This window comes from Hyaena hyaena, unplaced genomic scaffold, assembly GCF_003009895.1.
Source record: "Hyaena hyaena isolate Hyena2069 unplaced genomic scaffold, ASM300989v1 scaffold_296, whole genome shotgun sequence".
NCBI lineage: Eukaryota > Metazoa > Chordata > Mammalia > Carnivora > Hyaenidae > Hyaena > Hyaena hyaena.
In genome coordinates, this window is record NW_024080931.1 from 877,609 (window position 1) to 884,435 (window position 6,827).

Here is a 6,827-nt window from a genome sequence, read left to right on the forward strand (position 1 = left end):
TGCTCTGTCTCTCAAAAATAAATAAAAACATTTAAAAATTTTAAAAATAATAAATATAGGGGCGCCTGGGTGGCTTAGTCGGTTAAGCGTCCGACTTTCGCTTAGGTCATGAACTCGCGGTTCGTGGGCTCGAGCCCCGCGTCGGGCTCTGTGCTGACTGCCAGCTCAGAGCCTGGAGCCTGTTTCAGAGTCTGTGTCTCCCTCTTTCTCTGACCCTCCCCTCCTCGTGCTGTCTCTTTCTCTCTCCTAGAAATAAATAAAAAACATTAAAACAAAAACAAAAACAAAAAGACCAAGGGGGGCCTGGCGGGCCCAGTGGGTGGGATGTGTGACTCTTACAAGTGGGCCTTACTTAAAACAAAGAAAAACAAAAGCCTAATGTAAACAAAAATCCCACCAATTCAAGAACAACCCCCCAAAAACCCAAAACAAAGGAACGCTGTTAAACACACTTCTGGATTNGTCTGTGACTCCCTCTCTCTCTGACCCTCCCCTGCTCACGCTGTCTCTCTCTCTCTCTCTCTCCTAGAAATAAATAAATAAAAAATTTTTAAAAATTAAAAAAAAATAAATATAATTATCTTCTGCCTGCGCTGAGCCCTGTGCTCTGCCAGGACAGGGCTCAGCTCTGTCCTGGTCATCATGGGACCCCTAGCACCGCTCAGGAAAGTTATAGCCGGATAAGCAGGCGGACGAGGGTCAAGGCCACGGGCTTAGCTCTGCCTCCCAGGAGACCGTGGAGGTTTTGCGGCCAGGGCAGAGGCTGTCCCGGGCGGGCGGGGCGCAAGTGCGCAAGAAGTGTGAGCTCAACACCCACCCACGGCACCGCCACACGCTGACGTCAGCGTCACTTGAGTCGCGAGCCCTGGTGGCAATGACGGAGCTGGCACTCGCTGAAGTCATTCACACACACCCTCCGCTGTCGCCGTCTGGGATTTTTCTCCCTAATGGTTTTGATTTTCTTTTTTTCTGTTAATTGTGGTAAACTGTGCATGATGTAATAGTTACTGTTCTAATTGTAAGTGTGCCGGGCCGTGGGATTAAGTGTGCTGAGTACGTGCACATCGTTGCACAATGTCACCACGATCTGTCCCCGAAACTTGCTCATCTTCCCCAACAGAAACGGTTCCCGAGAAGCACTGACTCCCTTCCCCCGCCCCACCCCTGGCTCCCACTGTCCGGTCTCTGTCACCTCCCGCGAGCGGGGTCGGGCAGGACGTAGCCGTCCGTGTCTGGCTTATTTCATCCAGCATAAGAGCCTCAAGGTTCGTCCAGGTCGCAACATGTGTCAGAATGTCCTGAAGAGAAGCACACCCGCCCCACCCCTGGCTGGCTTGCTTCAGGCCAAGGGCAGCTCGCCACTCCATTATTGGCTCAGAAATGGATTAGCAAGATGATTTTAGCGGAAAGAAAACGGGGTGAGAAGAGCTGCCCTCTCCCCCACTGGCCCAGCACGCAAGGATCTCCCCAAGCAGAGGAAGCGGCAGGTGCAAAGGCCCTGTGCTCTGTGTGTTCACTAGGCTGGGGCAGAGAGCCCAGAGGCAGTGTGGGTAGATTCCGAGCAGGAATAATGTGACACTCTTCCCCGTCCCCTCAAGGGACGGTGGTGTGTGCCCTCTGTGCCTCAGTTTCTTATCTACACCCAAGCACAGACCCTGGGGAGCTCAAAGGTTCCTGGCTCCCTCCCCACTTCCCACTTCTGGGGATCTGGGTGTCCCTTGCCTCATTTGCACATGAGGCCTTGGGGAAGGGGGTTCTGGAACAACCTGGGAGAACTCGGGACCCACCTGGGCCTTTGGGGGGAGGGGCTCACTGGTTCTGGGCTGAGGAAGTGGTTGTAATTGCTATCATTTCGCTGCGAGGCTGCCAGTGACTCCCGCTGCTCATCTCTAACCCGTCCAGGGGTGTGTTCGGGCTTTCAGCTCCTGCCGCGCACAGCCAGCCACGGCCCCAGGTCCAGGGGGCTGGAGAGGGGGGGGTGTGGAGGCCAGCCCTCAGCCAGTCCCCACTGACTGCCTACTGCACGTGCCCAGGCCTTGCACACAACCTCTGTGGTGATCGAGGGGGTCTTGGGCAAACTGGGGCCAGGTGTCCTGGGTTCAAATCCCTGTCCCAGCTGAAAATATGCAAAGTCCCTGGAGCCTACTGTGCACACCGTAGGTGCTTAATAAATGTTCCTGTAGCTATTGTTTCACTGGGTAGGTACCCCTCCCCCACTGGGAGAGGAAATCTCTTGTTGCCCCACTTTCCTACTGAAGGAATCAAATGACCCTGGGTCCCTAGTCCCCCACTCCATACAGGAAGAACAGGTTCAGAGAGCTCTTGGGCTCCCACTCATTGATTCATTCATTCATTCATTCACTCATTCATCTGTTCAACACGCTTTGTTGAGTGCCTACTGTGTGCCGGGCCCTGTTCCAGACCCCAGGGACAGTGCAGACCAAGGCTGACGAACTGGCAGGGTGTGGGGGTGAGGTTGGAAGAGAAAGAAAGAGATAGAAAGAAATGCCATCAGGAAAAAATACAGCGAAGCCGCCACAACAGAAGGGAGGTGATGATTTGGTTTTATTTCTGACGGTTTCCCCTTCAGTGGGATTTCCAGTGTTCTTTTTATTCATTTATTTTTTAAGTAATCCCTACACCCAACACAGGGCTCGAACTCACAACCCCCAGCCCAAGAGTTGCATGGTCTACCAGTTGAGCCAGCCGGCCGTGTGATTGTTTAGATGGGGACATGCTGGGGGAACATTTGAGCTGAGACCGGAGCACGTGGGAGTTGGGGGGGAGCTGTTCAGAGAGAGGTCTGGGGGAAGAATATCTCCACTGGGCAGCAGGCATAGGCTGTGCAAAGGTCCTGAGGCAGGGCTCTTGGGGGAACAGGGAGGAGGTTGGTGTGGCTGATGCAGACTGATGGGGTTAGGGCAGAAGGAGGTGGGGTCTGGGAGGGCACTTTTGGATGAAGGGGGCACAGGACAGGGTCAAGGCCCAGGCTCTTGGACATACACCAAGACAGAACTACCATGTGGTCCTTCCCGACTGCCCTCTGCCCGCCAGCCCTCTCTTTGTGCCCGTGTCCCTGAGTTTCTGGATAACAAGCATTTATGGAGCACCTGCTGGATGCTAGGCACTGGGGACTCAGCAGGGAACACAGCAGTGCCGCGGGGGAGACAAGGTACAGTATTTGGCTGTGAAAAATAAGACGAAGAAAAGCAAAGCGGGGTAAGAGGGCAGGAAGTGATGGTGTAGCTACAGACGTGCGGGTGACATCGGAACAGAGACTCGAAGGGCAGAGCGCAGGCCATATTGGAGATCTGTGGGGACAATATTCCAGGTGGGGAGAACAGCAAGTGCAAAGGCCCAGGGGCAGGACAGGCTGGGTATAAAACTACACATTCCAAGACACCCTCAAACCCTTGACAGCTACACCCCCCCAATGTTTCAGAGTATAGCTTCCTCTTCTTCCTCCAGGAAGACCCCCCTGGATCCTCGGTACCTCCAGATGAGAGTGGCACCCAATGGGGCTGAAGAAGCAAAGGAGGGTCTGTGCCCTGCTGGGGGGGGGGGCAAAACAGCGCAGGGGGTGGTTCCCAAGACCCCACTCGTTCAAGTGAGTGATTCTAAGTCGTTTGCCTTCACGAGCCTTCCAAGCTAAGGGGTCCCTGGGTCCCAAAAATCATTAAAAGCATGGGGTTTAATTCCAGCTCCATTTCCTGGCTATGTACCTGTACTACAGAATCGTGCCATTATAGTGGTTAACGCACCGTGTGGGGGCCTTCTCTGCCGACAGGCCCAGGGGTGCTGTGCAGTCTCTGGAAAGAGCGACACCCTCTCTGGGCCCCAGATCTCCCAAATCCTTCAGGAGTTGCAGGAAGGTACTTGAAGTTGGGGAAGGGTCCACAAGAGGAGGCCCAGCCCACCTCGCTCTGCGTGGAGGGCAGAGGGCAAAGGGCATGGGATGGGGCAGGGCAGGGGCAGGGCCTTGCCCCACCCACGGGCGCGCGCGCGCGCGCACACACACACACACACACACACACACACACACACGCCCCTACCCACCCACAATGGGTTCGAGGCGGTTAGCTCTGCGGAGGGACCAGCTGGGCGGATTTAGCCGGCGCATCTGCCGCCGGAGCAGCTGCCGTTCCGGGGGGGCTGGAGGGGGATTTGGGACGAGGGGAAAATCTGTCCGAGGAGAATCGCGTCTGCGCTGCCCAGCTGCCGCCGCAGGCTGGGGGGACACCCCGAATCCGCCCGGACCCCGGCCCCTCCCCTGCCGCGGCCACCCCCACGTGCCTGGGGGGGAGGGGGCGTCGGGGAGGCCCTGACGTCACACACAGCCTCAGCCAATCGGAGCTGCCCTTTCCGAGCCCCCAGGGGGATTCCCGGGCCCGAGCCGCTGCCCCGGGCGCGACCCGACAGCGACGACCCCCTAACCTGGGTTTAAAAGAGCTCCTGCACCCGGCTGGGGAAACCGAGGCCGAGAGTTGCCAGGGAGGAAGCGAGACCCTGGAGAAGTCTCTGAGGCGCTGCCCTCCGGCCCGGCTCCAGAGCGGCCCAGAGAGGGGCAGGGGCGGGCGGGCGTCACACAGCGGGGCGGCGGGACGGGGAGCGCTCAAAGGGGGCGCGCAGGCAGCCGGGCGGCGCTGCCCTTCCCCGCAGGCGCCAGGCACCAGGCCAGACCCAGCCTCAGCCCATCTCGGGGCCCCCAGGCCTGCTGGGCCCCTCCGGGTCTCCCCCGGCCCCCTCGGACCCCGGGATGCGGCCGGGCCGCGCCGGGAAGAAGGTGTCGGTGTCCCCGGGCGCCGGCAAAACCCGCACTGGATTCCGCCAGGGGTCGGAGCAGGACGGGAGCGCAGCGCGGCTCTCCCCGGCCGCTCGGGCGGAGAAACTGAGGCCTAGGGGGGCAGGCTTTGCTCGGAGTGACACGCTTAGTAGGGTGTTGCTGGTGCCGGTGACCTCGGGCGAGGCCCTTCCGCTCCCTGGGCCTCCCTAGCTCCCCCGGAGGGCAGGCTGTGAACTTCCTGCCGCCCCTCCAGGTCAGGGCTCAGACAGCCAGGAGCCCAGGGCCGGGGGGGGAAGGGAGCAGCCTGGCCTGACCTTGCCCGGGTCCAGGGCATGAAAGACCCATTCATGTTCGCCGAAGCCTGGGTGGCAGCTGAGGCGGCCTGCGGGGGTGGGGCCTGCCTCAGGGCCTTTGTCCCAAGCTGGCTCCTCTGCCCAGTATAACCTTCCCACCCCTCACCCTCTACCCACGTCCTATGCCGGATCTATCTGTGGTCTTTCTATGCCCCCCCGCCCCGTCCGTCCCCTCCTGGACACTCACCCCCAGCCCGCATCTACCTCAACCTGTATCTTTACCTGGATACCTGCAGCACCCGGTTCTTCTACCCCATCCCCACCCCCAGTGTGAAGGTAGGGGAGTCGGCGCATCCTTTCTGTTACACCCCCATTTCCAAAGGAGAATCACCGAGGACAAAGCCCACAGAACACCCAAGGAGTTCGTCAATCAGGTTTATTTCAGTCCGGCCGGAAGGCGCCTCCCGAGCCCCCGAAGAGTCCTCGGAAGAGCGCCCCGCCGAGCCATGGCTCAGGGTTCATGTAGGGAGAGGGGCGAAGCGGGTGTGCAGAAGCGAGAATTTTGCGGTTAGAGGTGGGGGTTGCTTAACAGTCGCTTGAAGAACATGTTTGACGTTCTAATCACAAAGTTCACGAAAGATTGACATCTCAGGGGCTTGCTGCGGCCAGGAGGAGGCAGGTTGCTCAACCCTGACCTTTTACCCCAATAAGTTTACCGGAATGAGTTTGAGATCGAAGAATGGTTGGTATCCTCATTTGCAAGCCCCTCGCCTTTTGGTCCAAGGGAGTCTTTACATTTTGACTGCTCGGTCCAGAGCCTGGCATACAATAGGTGTCCTATAAATGATTGTTGAAGGAACAGACTGCAAAGGAGTCCAGTCGAGGCCAAGGCCACGGCCAAGGGAGGGTATGCCAGGCAGTGGGCATAAATCATGGTGTGGAGGTGGGAAGAGGGTGCAGAGCCCGGGCGCCAAGCTGGGGTGCTGGGCTTAGCCCCCTCCCTTGGCGGGCGGGGGGCAGGGGCTGGTGGAGAGCAGGTGCTGGCTGATTTGCCTGCGACTCTGGCTCAGCCGGAAAGCGAGTCAGGGCAAAACCGCGAGCAGGAAGGCCCGGCTGCCTGCGGAGGTCTGCGGTCCCAGGGCCGGCCCCCTGGCTCATGCCTGGAGCCTGCAAGGACTGGGTTGTTCTCCACAGATGCCAGGGAGGCTGATGGGTGTCCTGAGGAGCAGGGTTCCAAGTCTGGGCCCCACTTCCCTGCTGCGTGCGTGGCCGATGGGAAGCCACACGCCCCGTCCAAGCCACCCACCCCCAGACTGCCGGGAGCCCCTGCCGGGGCAGAGTGGGTGAGGTGTACACACCAAAAGCACTCAGTAACCAGCAGTGAGAGAGCTAAGGCTTTCTTCCCATCCCTCTGTGACGTCAGCCAAGCCCCTTGACCTCTCTGTGCCTCAGGGTCCCGTCTAGGGCGGCCTCCTAGGGCTTCCGTGAGTAATGAATGAAATGATTTGTGTACGAGTTGTTCGGAAGAGCCCCAGCATGCAGTGTGTGTGCAAGAAGTCTCACTAGATAGGGGCGCCTGGGTGGCTTAGTTGGTTGAGCTTCCGACTTTCGCTCGGGTCATGATCTCACGGTTCGTGGGTTCGAGCCCCGCATCGGGCTCTGTGCTGACTGCCAGCTCAGAGCCTGGAGCCTGTTTCAGGGTCTGTGACTCCCTCTCTCTCTGACCCTCCCCTGCTCATGCTGTCTCTCTC